Raw genomic sequence first — 22,441 nt, 5'->3', positions numbered from 1 at the left:
ACTGAATGTGGTGGAAGAGCCCGTGTGTGACATCTGGAACGAGGACATAAAAGCCAGCCTCTCTCCGTTCACTTGCTCCGGGGGAACCAGCTGCCATGTCATGAGGACACCCAAGCAGTCCTAGGGATAGGTGTACCCAGCAAAGACTGAGGCCTCCTGCCCACAGCCATGAATGAGCACCTTGGAAGGAGATCCTCCAGCCCCGTCCAGATTTCAGATGATGCCACCCCAGCCAACATTCTGTCTGCAACCTCATGAGGGACCCTGAGGCAGAAGAACCCAGCTCAGCTCCCCCCAGCTCCTGACCCATAGAAACTGTGAGATAGTATGTTTGTTGCTTTAAGCTGCTGAATTTTAGATGAATTTGTTTCATGGCAATAGATAACTAACATAGGTTTTCTGAGATTTCTCTGCGTGGGAGCTTCCCTTGAACTCATATCCTTCTTGGCTGGATGAATTCTTATATTGTATAAAATCTTTAGGAATAAAAAGTTTAAAATATTAATTCAGTGATTTGATTACAGAACAAGCATACACAAGAAGGTATATAATTTTTTTAAGTTTACAAATGATCCAAGTGGTGTTGAGGCAATCTTACCCCAGGCGCCACCTCTACACGGATGACTCATGGATTTTTCTTTTTTTTTTGGCTGTGCCGCACATCTTCTGGGATCTCAGTTCCCCAACCAGGGATTGAACCTGGGCCACGGCAGTGGAAGCCTGGAATCCTAACCACTAGGCCACCAGGGAACTCCCAACATGGATTTTTATCTCTAGCCCAGACATTTCCTCTGAGGCAGAGGTACAGGCACAACTGCTTTTTTGGTGCCTCTTTTAGAGAGGAAGCATCTTAAATTCAGTATTCCCAAAACTAAATTAGGGTTTCGCGTATAACCTGGTCCTCTTCTAGCATTGTCTGTCCCAGCAAGTGACACTAGTGTCCACCTAGGCCCACACATCAGAAGTCTAGGAGTCCCCACGACAAAGCTCTCATCCCCTCCCGCCACATCACCTATTCTGTTTGTAGGCATACCTCATTTTACTCCACTTAAATTGAAGGTTTGTGGCAACCCTTCAACAAGCAAGTCTATCGGCACTATTTTTTTCACGGCATTTGGTCACTTTATGTCTCCGTGTCACATTTTAATTCTCATAATATTTCAAACTTTTTCATTATTGTCATTTTTTTTCTTTTTTTTTAACATCTTTATTGGGGTATAATTGCTTTACAATGGTGTGTTAGTTTCTGCTTTATAAGAAAGTGAATCAGTCATACATAAACATATGTTCCCATATGTCTTCCCTCTTGCGTCTCCCTCCCTCCCACCCTCCCTATCCCACCCCTCCATTATTGTCATTTTTTTAAAGAAATTATTTTTGGTTGCGTTGGGTCTTCATTGCTGTGCACGAGCTTTTTCTAGTTGCAGTGAGCGGGGGCTACTCTTAGTTGTGGTGCGCGGGCTTCTCAATGCGGTGGCTTCTCTTGTTGTGGAGCACGGGCTCTAGGCGTGCGGGCTTCAGTAGTTGTGGCACATGGGCTTAGTTGCTCCGCGGCATGTGGGATCTTCCGGACCAGGGATCAAACCCGTGTCCCCTGCACTGGCAGGTGGATTCCTAACTGCTGCACCACCAGGGAAGCCCCAGTCATATTTTTTATGGGGATCTGTGATCAGTGACCTTTGATGTTACGACTTGCTGAAAGCACAGATGATAGCATTTTCTTAGCAATAAAATATTTTAGAATTAAGGTATGTACCTTTTTTAGACATATGCTATTGCACATTTAATAGACTACAGTATAAACAAAATTTTTATATGCACTGGAAAACCAAAAAAATTCATGTGATTCGCCTTATTGTAATATTCACTTCATTGGGGTGGTTTGAACCTGAACCTGCAGTATTTCCAAGATATGCTTATTTCACTCTTCTCTTCCCAATGAAACCGCCTTCCTCTTTCCATCACCACCATGCTAGTCCAGGCTACCATCCTATCTCACCGGGATGGCTGGAGTGACCTACCGATTGGTCCCCACACCACTCTGGCTCCCTTCCAATCTATTTTCTACTCCGCAGCCAGAGCAATCTTTTCAAAGAGCAATGTAATCCTGTCACACCGGCCACCTCTTGCCTCTTGCCCCATCTAACGTTAAGACCAATCTTTCATTTCCCATTGCTTATAGGATGAAGAACCACATCCTCATTGAGGCCTGAAGCCTCTGCCCAGTCTGACCCCAGCTACCTCCCTCCAGCCGCCTCTGATATTACTCTTCCCCTTGATTCTTGTGCTCCAGCCCCAGTGGTCTAGCTTCCATGAATGAGCCAAGCTTCCTCCTGCCACAGGACCCTTGCACATGCCCTTCCCTCTACTTGGGTCTCTCATTGCCTGGTAGCTCCCACTCTTTCTCTAGATCACAGACCAACAAGAAACTCTCCTTGACCCACCTGACCAGGCCAATTACCCTTCATCATACTCTCTCATAACTCATCTTAATGGAAACTTTATACTATTTTTGACCCCATTCTAGATGGTAGGGGCCCTATATATATATTCACAGTTGTGTTTCAGTGCCTGGCATGTAACAAGTGCTAGTAAGTATCAGTTGAATGAATGAATGAATGAATGAATAAATGAATGTTACCTCCTTTAATCTTCAGAATAGCCCGATGAAGTGCACGTTATTATCTCCATTTTCCAGATGGCGGAACTGAGGCTAAATGACTTATCGAGGTCATGTAGCCATAATCTGAACTCACCTCCAGCTCACTCTAGAGACCAAGTCATCTATCCCTCTGTTGCACCTTTGCCCAAATATCTTTCTGAGTTTTGTCTCATTTGGTTCACTTTCTTTTACATACCAGACAATTTCCTGAGACTCTCTTGAGTTAACAGCCTCCTCTTTAAAAAAAAAAAGAAAGTAGCTATTGCTGTGAGGCTTTAAGGATTATCAGCAAACTGTACACGACAGGAACTGGGCCAGGCAAACTGCTTTCCTCCTATTGTAGAACAGCTTAATGTTTAGTGATTAAGCAGAACCTCTGAGTGCAGTTGTGCAGGCTGTTCACTGAGCAAGGAGGCCTGGCCAGATGGGCGAGGACAGGCTGCCAAAATTGAGCCTATGTTTTACTGGCCAAGCTGTGCATCCTACTGTGAAGCTGTATCTCCCTGGGGGTGGGGTGGGCACCATTCACCCACCAAGCTGAGTGCCCAGGATGCTGCATCTTCCTGGAGGGGGGTACCTTTTCCAAGTTCACTCAGGTGTGGTGTATGGACTAGGTGGCCCTGCATTTATGGTCAGTTGTGGTCAGTCCACTCACATGTTTTACTTTTTACTTTTTTTAAATGAATTAATGTATTTATTTGGCTGTACCAGGTCTTTAGTGTGGCATGCGGGATCTTTAGTTACAGCATGCGGGATCTAGTTCCCTGACCAGGGATCAAACCCGGGCCCCCTGCATTGGGAGCACAGAGTCTTAACCTCTGGACCACCAGGGAAGTCCCCTCACATGTTTTTTTTTTTTTTTTTTGCAGTACGCGGGCCTCTCACTGTTGTGGCCTCTCCCGTTGTGGAGCACAGGCTCCGGACGTGCAGGCCCAGCGGCCATGGCTCACGGGCTTAGCCGCTCAGTGGCGTGTGGGATCCTCCCGGACCGGGGCACAAACCCGTGTCCCCTGCATCGGCAGGCGGACTCTCAACCACTGCGCCACCAGGGAAGCCCTATACCCTCACATGTTTTAATTGAATCAAGCGCTCTGTACTGTAAGAATTTAGGAAGAAAAGGCAACTTGTTTATTTGGGGAGTGTTGTGTATAAAAGGGAAAATATGGAAATGCCGTCAATCTTTCTTCCCCGCGCTGTCCCAGCCCTGCTCTTGAGGTGCATGATCCTCAGCATGTAGACGTTCTTCCTTAGGACGTGACGTGAACTAGAACCAGGGTTGGCCTGAGCTGGGCCCCAGGTGTGGCTGTTTATCTTGTCCTTACAGGTGACATTGTGGGAGATGAGTTGTGTCTCCAAGGATCATGTGAGCGTACAAGACGAACTGTGCTTCTCCCTTTAGGAAGCACTCACTGAAGGGAAACCCGAGGCGACTCCTTTCTCCCCTGTGGTCCTCTGGCCTCCCCCTCGCCCCCCCATTTATCAAAGAAGAGCTGTTCCTCCCCGGCCCCTCTCCCTCAAGGCTGGCGAGTGGGTGGGGACAGCAGCTGAGGAGGAATGCTGTTCCCCTTCTAAGGTGTTTCACCCCGAGGTCCAGCCAGAGGAGACCTGTTGTCCCAAGCACTTCAGCTTCTTGGGCTGGAGGGGTGGGCAAGTTTAATGAGTCCAAATGTTCTTCTGGCTGGTTGTGGGCACAGTATAAGCTTTCAGGAAGACAAGCTGGGAAGATGGAGCTATCAAGGAGGCAAGTTTTTTTTCCTGTTTTGTTTTTTAGAATTAGCTGATTTTTTTATTAATGAACAAAGCAAAACAAATACCGAAATACCTGCGTGCATGTAGCTAGCAAGTGACCACAAGCTGTAGTGCATTTTTAGCTCCATTTATATGGAATTAAAGCTACAGTTGTTATACATCCTCCTACTTTAGTAAACAGCAGATTTTCGGTTTGTGTTAGTAGTTACAATGAGCTTCCTCATCAAAATTAGCAGGCTGACTCTGACATTCTGTTCCTTCCCGTCTCTTCCTTTTTTGTGTGTGGGCATAAAAGAAAAGTTTTATCTTTTTTTTTAAATTGAAGTATAGTTGATTTATTTCCTGTTTCTTTATCTTGTTTTCTTTTAACTAATGTATTTACATAGTTTATTAGTTATTTCTTCTTTCCTAATCGGGCCAAAAGAAAAAAAAATCTAGAACATTTTGAGTCTTTTTCAGATACAAGAGGACATTTAGCTATTTCTTCTTCTGTAAGTAATATTTAAGTATTCCTTTATGTTCTAAAGTCACTTTGTTGCTTTTTAAACCATCAAAAATGTATTGCATGTAGTATGGCTTGCTGTTAAATAGTAGTGTCTTGTTTGGCATATTGAATGAAAAATTATCTTTACAAGTTTGTCGGTTGAATTTCCTTTCAAACACTTCTTAGCTTTTACCTGAACATGAAACCAGGCAAAAGTTTGGGAAGAGAATAAACTGTCCACATCACGGTAAAACAAAGTTACAACATGGAAACCTTTGTTATGTGTCATTACAACTTCTCTGAAGAGGAATTCCCTGGTGGTCCAGTGGTTAGGACTCTGTGCTTCCACTGCAGAAGACGTGGGTTCGATCCCCGGTCGGGGAACTAAGATTCCACAAGCCACGCATGTGGCCAAAAAAAAAAGAAGAAAAGAAAAAGAATTTCTCTGAATAGTTATGTTTCTGCAACAAGCAAGCATTTACCCCTTACATGCCTGGACCCCAGGGGCCCCTGAGGTGGCTCTGCAGCTCGCTGACCCCTGCTTGGCTCTCCATGGCTGCTGCCCAGCTCTTCACTCCCCCATCTCCCTGCCTGGCCTGTCTCTTGCTCGAAGATTAACGCCTTCCATGGAAAAGGTCAGGACCAGCCACATAATTTGCAAGGCTCAGTGCAAAGTGAAAATTCAGGGCTCCTCGTTCAGAAATGATTGAGAATTTCAAGATGGCGGCAGCAGAGCATTAACCCAAATGTGGGACCCTTCTGGGCGTGGGGTCCCGAGCAACTGCAAGGTTGCACACCCATGAAGTCAGCTGTGTTCACAGTCATTCTCACTAATGCCAGAGCCTTCCTTTGCTTGAAGCCAGCACTGGGCCAGGACCACGCGGGCTGGCTGCCCTTCTCCTGACTTGGGCGTCTCAGCTGCTTCATCTCGGCTTGATGGGTCTATTTTATAATCCTCACTAAGTCTTTCGGAGATGGGAGGCTGGTCTGTGAGAGGGGAGGGGTGCTCTGGGAGCAGCCCCGGCTGGGGAACCAGGAGACCTGGCTGGGTTCTCTCTCCAGGTAAGGCTGGGTTGTGGCTAGGATTATATGACGACTGACCTTGGGTGAGTGCTTGATAAAGAGAGAAGTGGTCCTGATGCCGGGAGCTGATGAAAGGCTGCCCTGAAGAGATAACAATGGTAGCATTATTTAAGGTTGGTTTTGTTTTGTTTTTTTGTATTTTGCACAGTCATCCTCTCTGGAAACTTTGTCTAGTAGTTGGAAATCACCCAGGAAAATCATATCCTTTATCCATTACCTTATCATTAAAAGTAATCAGGGGACTTCCCTGGTGGCGCAGTGTCTGCCTGCCAATTCAGGGGACAGGGGTTCGATCCCTGGTCTGGGACAATCCCACATACCTTGGAGCAACTAAGCCCGTGCACCACAACTACTGAGCCTGCGCTCTAGAGCCCACGAGCCACAGCTACTGAAGCCTGCATGCCTAGAGCCCATGCTCCACAACAAGAGAAGCCACTGCAATGAGAAGCCCACGCACCGCAATGAAGAGTAGCCCCCGCTCCCCAAAACTAGAGAAAGCTTGCGCACAGCAACAAAGACCCAACACAACCAAAAATTAAAATAAAATAAAATAAATAAATTAAAAAAAAAGTAATCAGGACTCATTAAAAGAGCTGCCTCCTTGCAAATGAAGGAGAATCTATGCCCAGTGCCCCTTCAACTTCCCAACAGTGATGATCCTGTGCTCTGAGACAGCTGGAGAGGAAGTATCTAGAGCAGGGTCATGGTGGAAATTTCTAGCTCTGTGCCACTTGATACAGTAGCCACTAGCCACATGTAGCTACTGTGCACTTGGAATGTGGCTAGTGAAACCAAGGAACTACGTTTTAAATTTTATTTCATTTTAATTAATTTCAATCTCAGTAGCCACAGGGACCCTATAGCAATCACGTTGGACAATGCAGACTAAATCTGGAGTCTAGATTCAGAACATCGTAACCCCAGACAACTTTAAAATATTTGTAAAGACCCAAATAATGTCCCAAAGTGGTTATATTAAATGTTTTAAGCAGGCAAAGAACAGTGCTGGGAACCAGAGGGAAGGCTGCAAAGCAACCCACAGTTCCTGCTTCCAGAAGCTTGTATTGACAAGGAGACAGGATATGGAACATGAACTAAGATGTAAAAGTTATAGAATCTATGAGCTGATGGGATCTAAAATTGACTCAGTCCCTTTCCCACTGTGCTGTTAGACTCTGTTGTATAACAGAAACCACCTTGCATCACAATGATGAGGGTAATGTCATCAATGTCATCCACCAAGAGTCAGCAGGGACAGTGGGCCTCACGGCGGAGTAAGGATCTGCAAAATCTTCTCCTGCATAAAACCATGTGAACACTGGCAAAAGATGTTAAAATCAACTTTTCCAGAACTCTGAAAATTAATCAAAATTAGTCAAAGGCTTGCAACAGATGCTCAACGGATTAGTCATTAAGGACGTGCAAATCAAAACTGCAATGAGATACCACTTTACACCCACTAGGATGACCATAATTTAAAAAATGGAAAATAACAAGTATTGGCAAGGATGTGAAGAAACTGGAACTCTCATACGTTGCTTTGCTGGTGGGAATGGAAAACGTTGCAGCCACTGTGCAGTTGCTCAGAGTTACCTGATGACCCAGGAATTCCTCCCCTGGGTATATAACCAAAGGAATTGAAAACAGGTATTCGAACAAATACTTGTACACGAATGTTCGGAGCCACACTATTCACAATATCCTCAAAGTGGAGACAACTCAAATGACAGTTAGTTGATGAATGGCTAAACAAAGTGTGGTTTAGCCACGCAAAGGACTATTATTTGGGCATAAAAAAGGATGACACACCGATACATGCTACAATGAGGATAACCCTTGAAAGCATTACACAAAGTGAAAGAAACCAGACACGATAGACCAGATTTTATATGATTCCATCTATATGAAATATTCAAAATAGGCAAATCTATAGAGACAGAAAGTAGATAATTGATTGCCAGGTATTAGGAGAAGGGAGAAATGGGGAATGACTCCTAACGGGTACTGAGTCTCTTTTTGGAGGTGATGAAAATATCATAAAATTAGACAGTGTTGATGGTTGCACGACTCTGTGAATACACTAAAAACCACAGAATTATGAACCTTAAAAAAATAAACTTTATGATAGGTGAGTTATACATCAATAAAGCTGTTATTAGAAACCACCACATAAAGCTACCAATTAAAAAAATTAGTTTGTCCTTTAGCTTTTTTGTTTTGTTTTGCTGTTTGTTTAGGGGGTTTTTTTTTGGCGGCTTGTGGGATCTTAGTTCCCCAACCAGGGAATGAACCCAGGCCCCAGCCATGAAAGTGCCGAGTCCTAACCACGGGACCGCCAGGGAACTTCCCTGTTTTATTTTTCATTATTTACTTTTAAAATTGTGATAAAATACACATAACATAAAATTGACCACTTTAAACATTTGTAAGTGTACAATTCAGTGGCCTAAGTACATTCATATTGTTGTACCACCAACATAACCATCCATCCATAGAACTGTTTTCATCTTGCAAAACTGAAACTCTGTACCCATTAAGCAATGACTGCCCATTCCTCCCTCCCCTCCAGCCCCTGGCAACCACCACTCTGCTTTCCGTCTCTGTGAGTCTGACTAGTCTATGTACTTCCTATAGGTAGAATCATACAATATTTGTCCTTTTGCAACTGGCTTATTTCATTTAACACAACGTCCTAAAGATTCATTCATGTTGTAGCGTGTGTCAGAATTTCTTTCCTTTTTAAGACGAAATAATATTCCATTGTATGTACGTACCACGTTTTGTTTATCTCTTCATCCATTGATGGACACTTGGGTTGCTTCCATGCTTTAGCTATTGTGAATAATGCTGCTATGACACTTGATGTACACATACATCTTCTTATCCCTGCTTTTAATTCTTTTGGGTGTATACCTAGAAGTGAAATGGCTGGCTCATATGGTAATTCTATTTTTAATTTTTTGAGGAACTGCCATACTGTTTTCCACGGTGGCTGCACCATTTTACATTCCCACCAGCAGTGCACAGGGTTCAAACTTCTTCACATCCTTGACAACCCTTGTTATTTGTGTGAAGTGGTATCTCATTGTGGTTTTGACTTGTATTTCCCTAACGATTAGTGCCTTAGTCAGTTCGGTCTACTATAACAGAATACCATAAGTTGGGTGGCTTAAAAAACAAACATTTATTTCTTATAGTTCTGAAGGCTGGGAAGTTCAAGATCGAGGTGCCGAGCTGGTGTCTGGTGAGAATCTTCTTCCTGGTTTGCAAGTGATGGCCTTCTTACTGTATCCTCACATGGTAGAGAGAGATGAATCTTGTGGTCCTTCCTCTTTCTATTAGGGCTTTAATCCCTTCATAAGGGCCCTGCCTTCATGAACTAATCTAATTACCTCCCAGACGCCCTACCTTCAAATAACATCACATTGAGGGGTAGGGTTTCAACATATGAACTTTGGGAAGGACACAAACATTCGGTCCATAGCATTTAGTGATGCTGAGCATCTTTCCATGTGCTTATCAGCTATTTGTACATCCTTGGAGAAATGTCTATTCAAGTACTTTGCCTGTTTTTTTTTTAAATTTATTTATTTATATTTTTGGCTGCATTGGGTCTTTGTTGCTGTGCGTGGGCTTTCTCTAGTTGTGCTGAGCAGGGTCTACTCGTTGTTGCTGTGAGTGGGGTTCTCATTGCGGTGGCTTCTCTTGTTGCAGAGCACAGGCTCTAGGTGCACGGGCTTCAGTAGTTGTGGCGCTTGGGCTCTAGAGCACAGGCTCAGTAGTTGTGGTGCACATGCTTAGTTGCTCCGCGGCATGCGGGATCCTCCTGGACCAGGGCTCGAACCTGTGTCCCCTGCTTTGGCAGGCGGATTCTTAACCACTGCGCCACCAGGGAAGTCCACTTTGCCTGTTTTTGAATTGGGTTGTTTGTTTCTTGTTGTCGTTGAGTTTTAGGAGTTCTCTTTAATCCCTTATCAGATATGTGATTTGCAAATACTTTCTCCCATCCTGTAGGTTGTCTTTTTACTCTGTTGATAGTGTCCTTTGATGCACAAAAGTTTTTCATTTTGATATGTCCTTTAGCTTTTAGGTTCAATGTACAAGCCTTATATAACTTATATAATTGTTAACTTAGTTAATTAAATTTACAGTTTAAATATTTTATAAATGTAAGCACTTAATTGCCTAACAAGTAGGATCTTAACAAGTTCTTAGGTAATTCTATAACTCTAACAAACTTAATTTATAGACATGATAAAACTTAAGTTTCTGTTATACATGTCAATACTGTCTACTATTAATTGGTCCATCTAATCCATTCACTGCTTGTGTTCATTCTAACTTCCCTTCCCATTCTTCCCACCTGACAGGATCACAACCCTTACAGGTGTGGAAATTACACCCAGTGAGATTCTGAGCATCTCTCCTGTCTTTTGCCTGGCTCTCTTGTCATAGCTGTCAGGGTCCTTCTAATGACACCTGGATACAAATGATGCCTGGAAGGATGTGTACAAAATGTTAACAGTCATCATCTGTGGGTCATGAGATCACAGGTGATTTCTATTTTCTTCTCTAGATTTTTCTGCATTATCAGGGTTTCCCAAAACAATCATGAATCATTCATTTAATAAATATTTATTGAGTGACTGTTCTGTGTGTAGTACCACCCTTGGCTCTGGGGAGAACAAGGCAGTCATGGTCCTTGCCCTCACAGAGTTTACAATCTAACAGAAAAGGAAGACATTGAACAAGAAGGACAAATGTGATGATGAAATGTGCTGTGGTTCTATTCTAATAGCATGTGTCCTAATCTGGAGGGGGCTTCTGGCCAGGGGTGGGGGGAGTGGAGTACTTCCTGGAGGGAGTGATACCTACCTGGGACCTGAAGGGTGAGAAGGCATTAGCTAGGATAGAGGTGGGTGACGGAGGAGTGTGAGCCATTGATTCATCCCCTTCTCTTGCTGCCTTTGCTTCTAACCCTGACGCGTGTCCCTCCCCACTGCTGCCAGAGAGGTTTTTCCTAAAATGCAAATCTGCGCTCATCACTTATTTAAAACTCTTGACTGAAAAATCATAAAGAACTATGAACGGTACTTACCTCTGGGGAGAGAGATGGACAGGGGAAATCTTCTTTTCATCTTGTGCCTTTCTGTGCCGTTTATACTTTCTAATTTGTACATGTACAACTTCTGCTTTTAAAATGTCAACAGGGGTCTTTTTGTTCAGGACAGTCCTAGTTTATTTCCTTCTTAGTATTTCTTCATATTCTTCTTCACATCCTTCTCTGACTTGCCACTGCCATCTGGAGAAAAAGCCGGTTGTTTAGCACGGCAAAAATGATCTGCCCTCTCATCCCTCATTTCCCACTTTTTTTTTCAATCCCAGTCGATGCTCCAGTGTTTTAGTCAGGACCTATGCATGGGAAATGACAGAAACGTGACTCATACTAGTTTATGCTCTTGGCTTGCTTTTTTCTCTGTTGGTTTCATTCTCACACTGGCTTTCTGTGTGCACTTGGCACTGCTCTACCTGTTCTGTGTCTATTTTCTCATTTAACTGTCCTATTACGGTGTAGGCAAGGCTTATTAATCTCATTTCACGGAAGAGAGAGTCTAATTAGCTCCCCCAAGGTCTCACAGTTAGTAAAGGAGCTGGTAAGACTTGAACCAGGCAGTTTGCCTCCAGAGCATCCAGGACATTGGTCTCTTCCTGAAGACCGCTTGAGTGAGGACCCAGAGGATTCTCTTCCTCCCAACCCCAGTCGGGATTTCATAGAGTGAATCTGATTGGCCCTCCTTGGGTCACATGGCCTCCCTGCACCAATCCCTGGTGCTGAGGAAATGGCATATTCTGATTGGTCAGGCTGGCCATGGAGTCAGCCTCTTTTGAACTCTAAGGAATGAGTTTCCCACCTGGAAGTGGGGTGTTTAGTTACCTTCGCTCTGCAGTCATCCAGCCACAGGGTTCCATCTTGCATCTCCCAATATGCTTCACAGTCTCTCTTACTTCTCTGGCTTTGCCTATGTCATTTCCTCTTCCTGGGAATCTCCCCGGAATTCCCCACCAAGATGATGGCAGCTTCTAAAGGTTCAGGTCTCTCATTCATCTCCCGCGGGAAATTCCTTGTGACGCGCCAGGCAGGATCAGAGGCAAGCTGGGGCGGGATGGGGCTGTCAGGCCCGCAGTTCTCCTGTGACCGTGCCATACCCGCCTTTTTGGCTGTGCAGCGCAGCACGCGAGATCTTAGTTCCCCGAGTTCCCCGATCAGGGATGGAGCCCACAACCGCTGCAGCCAGAGCACGAAGTCTTAACCACTGGACCACCAGGGAAGTCCTATGGCTGAGGCTTTCTGATCCATGAGTTTGAATGCAATGGAACCAAGCAAAGCAAGTCAAATTCCTTCCAGGGATTTGAAAATGTTAAGTGAAGAATCAGTGGCAGAAGATGCTCGGAGCTGCACCATCTACCATAGGTCCCTAGAGAAAAGGCTGGAGCACTCCTGCTGCGCAGGCCTGGAGCTGCACAGATCCTTTTGCCTTTTCTTCCAGCCCGTGAACTCACCCAACAGCTGTCCAGAAAAACCTCCTCTGGGACTCAGTTTAGCCAGAGTCAGTTTCTGTTGCTTAAGACTGGAAGAATTTTAGTAGATAAGTACCCCTTGCTCTGGTCATACCTGTGTACCCCTGTTGTACACCCTCAGAGCTGAATTACTTTCTCACTAGACTGGTTTCCCTGCATACGGTGTTATTGTTCCCATTTTACAGATGAAGTAAGCTAAGCTTAGAGAGGTTAGATGCCTTGCTCAAATTTACACACTTAGTGATAGCACTGGGACATATGGGTACCTGGAATAATGGGAAAATAATGGTTTTATGGAAATACAGACCTGGGTTCAAATTACAACTCTGCCACTTACTGGCCATGTGACTTTTAGCCAGGAGAGGTATAAACTGAGCACTTCATAGGTATCAGGTACAGTGATTTGCATATATAATGTCATTTAACCCTTAAGATAACTTTGTTGGGTAGGCCTTATTTTCCCTCAGTTTACAGATGAGGAAACTGAGAATCGGAGCAGTCAATTGACTTGCCCAAGATCGTGTAAGAAAAAACATTCTGAAAAAATTTACTTCTAACTGTGAAGAGAGAGTGGGGAATGGAAAGAGTGTGGGGAAGAAATTTTCACCTTTTTTTTTCAAACATTTTCCTCTCATGTTTGAGTTTTTACAACATGTGAATTTGGGGGTGGGTATAGATAAAAATGTCTGAATAATATGATTATCACTCTATGAAGGCTTTAAGGTCAGGTGAAGTCTGGGAAGGAAATACCCTGACATAGCCACAGTCGGAGTGTTGAGGGGAGTGTGGCAGCTGGCCTCCAAAATGTCTCCCAAAGATCTTCAACTCCTGGTACCCAAGACCACATGTAGATTCCTTTGACGTGACTCAGGACTAACTCGTGTGATCGATAGAATGTGGCAGAAGCGTGTGCTTTCTGAGGCGAAGGTCATAAAATGCATTCTGGGTTCTACCTTGAACTCTGAATCATTCCTTCTAGAGGAAGCCAGTCGCCATTTTGTGACACTTCAGCAGCCCTGTGGAGAGGCCTGTGTGGAGAGGAACTGAGGCCTCCTGACAAAAGCCAGCTCCAACTTGCCAGCTATGTGGGTGAACTACCTTGGAAGTGGAACCTCCAACGCCAGTCAAGCCTTTAGAGGACTGCAACCTCATGAAAGTTTCTGAGTTAGAACCACCCAGCTGAGTCCTTCTTGAATTCCTGACCACAGAAACCATCGGAAATAATAAATATTTATTATTATTTTTAAGTCACCAAGTTTTGGAATGATTTGTTATGCAGCAATAGATAACTAATATGGGGGTGGGTGGAGTCGGGTAGAGATCATGGTCGATTATTTCACTCTGTTTTTGAGACTTCCCATGATGTCATGGCACTTCAAAAAACAGTGGTAAGGGCTTCCCTGGTGGCACAGTGGTTAAGAACCCGCCTGCCAATGCAGGGGACACGGGTTCGAGCCCTGGCCTGGGAAGATCCCACATGCTATGGAGCAACCAAGCCCGTGCACCACAACTACTGAGCCTTGTGCTCTAGAGCTCGCGTGCCACAACTACTGAGCCCGCGTGCCATAACTACTGAAGCCCGTGCTCCACAACAAGAGAAGCCACTGCAATGAGAAGCCCACACACCGCAACGAAGAGTACATCTGCTCACCGCAACCAGAGAAAGTCCGCACACAGCAACGAAGACCCAACGCAGCCAAAAATAAAAAATAAATAAAAATTTTTTAAAAAGTGGTAAAAATCATTTAAAAGAAGAGGGAGGGACAGACTATCTCTATACCTCTGTGTTTGTTCCAGTGCATCCCCAACTTTTTCTTTTTATGGAATTAGTAGAAAATATATTTGTTCATCCCACTGGGGGAAGTTGAGGGATTGAGGGAGATTTGGGCTATTTCCATGGAGCACAGAGAAAACATTACATTGTCTTAGTATTTACTTTTTTACTAAAATAATAAAAAATGATGCAATGTATTAGGAAAGACATTTGAATTTGTATTATACTTGTCTCTAAAATCTTTTAAAATATTTTAATAGGAAAGTTGGGTTTGCTTCAGAACATAACTTTTTATATCAGGTTTTATGCTCAAGATGGCTGTGTGCAGTTCTTGTTTTTCATGATGATTCTTTTGAATTCAAGAATTCTTCAAATTCTTGATAGTCACCATCAATGCAAAATTGCATTTGTACAGGTAGCTAGTAGCAAGTAACAGAAGATTATCACTTTTTTTCCTTGATGGATATTCTTATCCATTAATTGATAATCATTAATTTGCCATTAATCAGCATGTAGATAATTCTATCAGTTTAAATTGTTTTCAATGGTGAGATTATCTTTTAAATCCAATAGTTCTGCATCTTCTGTCATTAAGAACTGCAATGTTGGGCTTCCCTGGTGGAGCAGTGGTTGAGAGTCCGCCTGCCAATGCAGGGGACGCGGGTTCGTGGTCCGGTCCGGGAAGATCCCACATGCCGCAGAGTGGCTGGGCCCGTGAGCCATGGCCGCTGAGCCTGCGCGTCCGGAGCCTGTGCTCCGCAGCGGGCGGGAGAGGCCACAGCAGTGAGAGGCCCGCGAACTGCAAAAAAAAAAAAAAAAAAGAAGTGCAATGTTGAGATTTCTTAGGATATTGTTAATGGGTTTTTACTTTGATCAAATTTTTTCACATCAATATTTCAAAACAATAGTGTAGGTTTTCCTCAAGCAGACCCAGATACTGCTTTTCTAGTCTTTTTAAAAAAATATTTATTTATTTTTATTTGGTTGTACCAGGTCTTAGTTGCAGCAGGCAGCCTCCTTAATTGTGGCTCACTGGCTCCTTAGTTACAGCACATGGGCTCCTTAGTTGTGGCATGTGAACTCTTAGTTGCGGCATCGCATGTGGGATCTAGTTCCCTGACCAGGGATCGAACCCGGGTCCCCTGCATTGGGAGAGTGGAGCCTTAACCACTGAGCAACCAGGGAAGTCCCTGCTTTTCTAGTCTTGATAATTCTTTAGAGTTCAGTTTTTAACAACTACACAACCCGAGTGAACAATTCTTTATGTCCGAATTCTGTTCTACATACTTTGTCAGAACATGCTGTAGCTTACTTTCATTTGACCTTTGCATTTTTCAGTATTAAACTCATTCAGCAGCTCAAAAATGTCAGCTAGTAGCTATCTTTCTACAAATCTGTAAAGCAAGAATCATTCACAAAATAATTTTTGAATTCTATTTTGCCCCTATTTCTTTCCTTTGGGCAGCCAACACATTACCATGAGATTAGGGAGGGGGATGTGCTGATCCCAGTTCTTTTGCACAATGCTGGAAACAGGGACTGTTGCCGTGAGGACTTTTTAGAATGACTTCTTGGCATCAGTGATGCGCAACTTGGTCTAGGGTCAAACATGCACACAGGAGAGCCTGTGGGCTACAAAACAGGTTATTCCTTCCTACCACTGTAGCCCCAGCTGACCTGGTCTTTGTCCTTGGTGGAGAACCAGACCTCTGCTGAAAGGCTGAAAACCTATCCCTCTGCCCCTCACCTCTCCATGCCCCCTACCAGTGGGAGGAGCTCCATGGGAGGTCACTGATTGGAGCCTTGGCTGCCTTCTGGGTCTTCCCACTTCACAGGCTTTGGGGACCTTCAGCATCGCACAGATCCTTCCCTCACTCCAAGCCTCAAGACGGGCTGCCCTGCGTCTGAGAAACGGCCTAATTGAATTCCTATAATTTTTTTCATTGTGTGCTTCATTCCCTTAATTACCAGAGAAAACCTGCTCAATGTAGATAATTTGGAGAAAAAAATTTTAAATATAAAGCAGCCAGGAAAAAAATAAAGTATCACCTATACTTTGAGTCAACCACTGTAACCATTTTAATATGTTTTCTCTCTACCGAGTCTCTATTTCTTGACATAATTAGGAAAATATCATAAGTAATTATAATACACTGTTTAACAGCATATTGTAAACATTCCCCTTGCCATTAAAAACTCTTCATCAACATGGCTTTTAACTAACGCACAATGTATCATAATTTATTTAAATTGTTCGATATTTGGAGAGTTCACATTTTTTTCTGGTACATTAAGCAGGATGATGAATATCCTTGTAAATAAACTTTGTCCGTATTTCAGCTTATTTTTTTAGGGCAGAGTCCGGGAAATGTCATTGCTGCTTAGAAGAATGTGAACATTTTTCCAACTCATGATCTATAATGCCAAAGAAACTTCCAGAAAGGTTGCAGGAGTTTCCTCCTTGCTACCCGTACATCTCCTGCATTGACTATGCATTGACATTACCATGTTTGAAAATGTTTCCTTAAATATTTGAAACAGGGCATCTCCTGGTTTTAACTGCATTCCTCTGATTATGACTGATGTGGAATCTTTTCCTCTGTTTACTTCCTATTGGTATTGTCTCCTTTGTGAATGTTCTATTTTTACATAGAAGGATTTTTTTTGAACGGGGTTAGTCAGGTGCTCCTTTGCTACGCTGCTCCAACAAACTCGGGCATAAACCCAACTGGGTCACCGGGGCTGACCCCAGACTACACCAGACATTCAGACCATTCTGAAAACAGTATCTGGTCTCGTGATTAATGAAAGAAAGATCTTGGGGATGAGTAACTTGAACCCTAGAAACAGGCATTTTCTTTTCATCTTAATCTTTAACATCCCGAGCCTATGACCAGCACTCATAATTATTTGATGAGATTAGAAATTGAGGGCTTCCCTGGTGGCGCAGTGGTTGAGAGTCCGCCTGCCGATGCAGGGGACACCGGTTCGTGCCCCGGTCTGGGAAGATCCCACATGCTGTGGAGCGGCTGGGCCCGTGAGCCATGGCCGCTGAGCCTGCGCGTCCGGAGCCTGTGCTCCGCAACGGGAGAGGCCACAACAGTGAGAGGCCCGCGTACCGCAAAAAAAAAAAAAAAGAAATTGAGAAAAATGAGATGGGCTGAGGAGTTCTGAATTCTTATTGTCCAGAAGTCTGAAACTCCACTTGACTATCTCGTGAGAGAGGCTGTCTCTCGCCTCCCCTTCCCCAATGTCACCGTTTCCCCACAAACTAAAACAAGTCCAGTTGTTTCCATCTCATGTTTGCTTGGACAAGGACTGTCAAGAAGAACGCTGGACAGGTCACTGAAGAAGCCCGTGTACCAGACCGTAATTTATAATGTGCTGGTCAAGCCTGAACCTCCTCTTGGAGCAGCTTCTACCAGCTTGTCTGCATTGTTTATTGAAAACTGTAGGTTCATGGTCTGCACCTGATTTGGGCTGTGACCAGTGGGATAGAAAAGACCCCTCAGCAAACTTGTACTTGGCCTCCCTGAGATCGAGATAGCTCACATCCATCCAATGGCTTGTGATGCAGGGATGAATGACACCCTGGGGGCTGCGAGGACCCTGGGAGGTGCACCTGGGTGCCCTGGCCCTTCCTGATGTTCGCCTGTATTTTCTTCCTCCTGCTGTATTGTATCCTCTGTCTTTTTTTTTTTTTTGGCTGCACCGCATGGCATGTGGGATCCCAGCTCCCCAACCAGGGATTGAACCCGAGCCCCCTACACTGGAAGAGCAGAGTTTTAACCACTGGACCATCAGGGAAGCCCCGTCCTTTGTCTTATGAAAGCCTTAAATAAGTGTGCTTTGTGGAATCTTATTAGTTCTTCCAATTATAAAACCCTGTGTAACTGCTGGAGTCACGAAAGTCAAAGAGCAAAGGACCTACTCCTGAAAGAGAAGCAACAGCTAAATGCCATTTGCGATTCTGAACCCGATCCTCTTGCTTTAGAGGACATGGTTGGGGAGGACTAGGGAAACTTGAATGAGGTCTGAGGGTGAAATGGTAGTCATATAGCAACACTAACTTTCTGACTGTGGTGGTTACAGTGCGGTCATACAGGAGAATATCCTTGGAGGAAATACACATGAATATATTTGAAAGAGATGTCAACGTCTTTCAGAAAAGAAGTTCTTTGTCCAGCGGCAGCACTTCTGTAAGTGCTTCTGGGCCCCAGGTCTTGCTTCTCTGTAGGACATGCTGGCACAGACCCAGGAACCTAGAGGGAGGAGAAGTGGAAAAATAGAATGTGGCAGTGGGTTCTCTCCTAGCAGGGCCCAGCATCTGCTCCCAAACCACTTACTGAGAAACTCCTACCATCCCTCCCAGCCATCCCGAGCTGTGTGAGTCAGTGGAGATGGAACAAAAGAGAAGAGACTTCTAGAAAAGGTGACAGTAATTCTTGTTGGCCCTAGGCAGGCCGGGGGGCGTCAAGGGAGAATGCAGGTCTGATTTCACCACTCCAGCTCCTCCCAGGTGGACATGAGAGGCAAGGCCCCCAATATGATTCTGAACAAACTCAGGTGAAACATCTCATGGCCCTTAACACCGCAGGGGAGGCAGGTGATGTGGGCTTCCTTTGGTCTGGAGTTGTTAAGCTTGAGAGTAGATAATCTGACCTTGGAGGAACCAGTTCTGCTTCACTGGTCTCCTGACCCCACCTGGACATCATGGTCACTGCATGGACTGTCTTCTCACCCACGCTTGTCCTCCACTGGTCACTCCCTTCTGGTTGGTTCCTCTTGTCTCAGCTTCCCTGACACGGCTCCTTCACCTCTCTCCTCCCCACTCTGTCTGGTGTTGCTCTGTCTTCTTCCCCCTTCTTTCTTCTCTCCAGTGTAGATGCCCTGCCTTCCTTACCTTCACGAGTTCATTTGTTCTTTAATTTGCTCCTGCACGCTGCCATGTAAACGTTCTACTATGTTCTGGGCACACAGCCCTATCGGGGCTTCCAGTCCGGTGTGGAGACCAGCATTTGGGGAAGGAAATCCATCATTGAAGAAACTTTGTCACGTCACTGAAAATACAATAAAGTTATCCATAATGTTTCCCTGCCTTGACGTCTCCTGAATGAACACTGACTCCCTTCCTTTTAAAGCCTCCCAAGGGACTTCCCTGGTTAAAACTCAGAGGGCCTGGGTTCGATCCCTGGTCAGGGAACTAGATCCTGCATGCATGCCGTAACTAAGAGTTTGCATGCCACAGCTGAGGAGCCCGCGTGCCGCAACTAAGCCCTGGCGCAACCAAATAAATAATTTTTTCTTTTTTTAAAAGGAATATACCTCTTTTTTTTTTTTTTTTTTTTGGTACGCGGGCCTCTCACTGTTGTGGCCTCTCCCATTTCGGAGCACAGGCTCCGGACGCTCAGGCTCAGCGGCCATGGCTCACGGGCGCAGCCGCTCCACGGCATGTGGGATCTTCCCGGACCAGGGCACGAACCCGTGTCCCCTGCATCGGCAGGCGGACTCTCAACCACTGTGCCACCTGGGAAGCCCCCCTCAGGGGTTCTTTTGGTCAGCTGTGGCTCATCTGCACAGTGGGATGCAGCCCAGATACAGGGAGGACAGGAGAGCTTTTTCTGAAGGAATACGCAGAGGCCACGAATGAGGTTAAAAGCCAGATACAAAACCATGCATGGGTGTGTCAGCATTTGTATAGAAAAGGGGGATGGAGCACATGTACATGTTCACCTAGATTGTATAAAATCATAAAAAATCTCTGTAAGATACATGGAAACCAGGCTGCCCTGTAGAAATTACTGGAGTGTGAGGCAGCGGGGAGAACGCTTCCTTGCAAACCCGCTTGTACCTTCAGGAATTTTGAACCTTGTGAATGTATTGTATGTATTATCTATTTTAAAATACACAAACTTTAATAAAGAAAAGTTAATGAAGAGGCGCGGGAGGCTGGGACCCGCGGCGGCCACCAGCACCCCGGTCATGTAGACGGACTGAGCCAGGTCTCAGAGGGCGCGGGCCTCACACACCAGATCCCACCGCGGGGAAGGGAGGGACGCTCTAGCCTCGGCCTCGGGCAGCAGCCCCACGGCCCCCCACCCCGCCCCCTCCCCCACCCCGACCTCCATCACCATGGTGGACAGGAAAACACTGTGGTTCTAGACTGAGTCGTCCTTGCGGCCCTTGGTGGCCGTCCTGTGGACGGAGGTGTTGGGGCCCAGGAGGGCCCACTGAGGCTGCATGAAGTGCTGGCATGGCTCAGGGGGCCCCAAGCAGGTCCAGGGGTACGGTGGTCCTCAGCCGGGCCCCCGAGCCATTGACAGTGGCCGCAGTGTGGCTGGCGGGCCTTTGGCAGTAGTGGCGGGGCACGGCGACCGTGAAGTTCAGTTGTGGCCGGCCAGCAGGCTGCAGGGCAGCAGCAGGGCCGTGCAGACCAGCTGGAAGCCACCCACGCCACCCAGGGTGTCCAGCGGGTCTGTGAAGGCCATGGCCACGGGCCTGACCTGAGGCCCAGCCTCAGAGCCTTATGTGAAGGGGCTGGGACGGGGCCCTGAGAGGTGGAGGAACAGGCCAGGGTTAGGACCTCAGATGCCCGCGTCCCACAACTCAGAGGGGTCGGGTTACACCTCACAGGAGGCCTCGGGTGTCCCCAGGTCTGCAGGCCTCCCCCTCCTGCCAGGCCCTTTCTCCTCATTTCTCCCAGCCTCTCACCTCCGAGTTAGAAAAGCGAGGGCTCCTAGAGGGCCGCCTCATATCCCACTGCCCAGATCTCCAGGCTCAGCCCCCTGCCCATGGTCCTCGCAGGGGGGACCCCAGCAGTAAATGTGGCACCATCGTCACCCTCCCCTTTTCTCTGGAGGCCACTCTGAGGCATCTTCAAGAGCCCAATTCCAGGGGACTTCCCTGGCAGTCTAGAGGTTGAGACTCTGCACCTCCAATGCGGGGGACGCGGGTTCGATCCTTGGTCGGGGAACTAGGATCCCACAAGCCGAGTGATGCGGCCAAAAAAAAAAAAGAAAAGACGCGCAATTCCAGCCTCAGCACATGGGACCCAGTCCTGTCCCTGGGCTCCCTTGACGCCGGAGCCTTAAATGCTTGGAGGTCACGTAAGGGGTGCCAGTGATTACAGCTGCTTGCCCCTCCCCCACTTCCCTGGAAGTCAGAGGCTGCATAGGAGACACTTGGAAAAAAGTCCTTGAAAAATGCCCAAATAGGGCAACCAAGAGGAAGCCCTGCTCTCCCTGTCCCCATCCCAGGTACTCTCAGGCTGGGGGTGTGGGAGGGGGCAGGGTCTCCGCTCATCCAGACCCGCAGTGTTCCAACCTCTCATCAAAGGAAACCCAATACAGAGCTAAGCGGGTGGGGCCTGGTGCACCAGGCTCCCCGCCCCTCCACCTGGCCGCTCTCACAAACCAGCCCAGGATTCCAGGAAGTGATGGACCACTCCTCTTACTGAGGAGGAGGCTGAGGCCCAGCAGGACTTGCCCAGGGACTCCCAAAGGCAAAAGGCAGATTCCAGGCCCTGTGCCCGACAGTCTGCCACTCAGGGCTCCACCTGGGGCTCCTGGTGGCCGAGGGCAGCCCCCACCCCCCAGCTGGGCTCCTTCAGTCTGTGCTCTGCAGACGCTGCCCTGGTTTGCGGCTCACCCCTCCCCACGCTGTCCCAGCCCCTCCTCTACCCCCACGTCAACCTACTCTTTGTCTTCTCTCTGGTAGAAGAGCTGGGATCCCGGGGTGGGGGGGGTGGGGGGGTGGGGGGGTGGGCTGGAGCAGCTTATATAAGCTGCAGGTGTCTGGGTCACAGGGGCAACTCCCCTCCCCCACCCCCGAGAAGACTTAAAGGAGGCTCCGTGTTCTGGGGAGCTTCCTGGGGTCAGGTTTGCGCTAAGTAGGGGTTTGGGTTTGAGCCAGAGCTGCACGGGCAGAGTGTGTGGGGAAAGAAGGGGTCAGGGCTTCGAGGAGCGGGGCATGTGGGACCAGCAGGGCCATGTGGGACCTCAGCAGTATGGCCCCGTCCCTGCAGGGGGTGCCCCATCCTCCCCTCCCAGATGCCCAGGACTCCAGCAGAGGTGCAGCCTCCAGGGCGATGGGGAAGGGGATGGAGGGCAGG

General features: G+C 46.6%; 1 pseudogene; it reads right to left on the bottom strand.

Moving 5' to 3' along the window:
* Nucleotides 1-11,227: 11,227 nt before the first annotated feature.
* On the bottom strand, nucleotides 11,228-20,819 carry LOC132430337 (solute carrier family 22 member 20-like; annotated as a pseudogene).
* Nucleotides 20,820-22,441: the final 1,622 nt, after the last annotated feature.

The sequence above is a fragment of the Delphinus delphis genome, chromosome 8, assembly GCF_949987515.2.
Source record: "Delphinus delphis chromosome 8, mDelDel1.2, whole genome shotgun sequence".
Taxonomy (NCBI): domain Eukaryota; kingdom Metazoa; phylum Chordata; class Mammalia; order Artiodactyla; family Delphinidae; genus Delphinus; species Delphinus delphis.
This window is presented reverse-complemented; position numbering and strand designations above follow the sequence as displayed.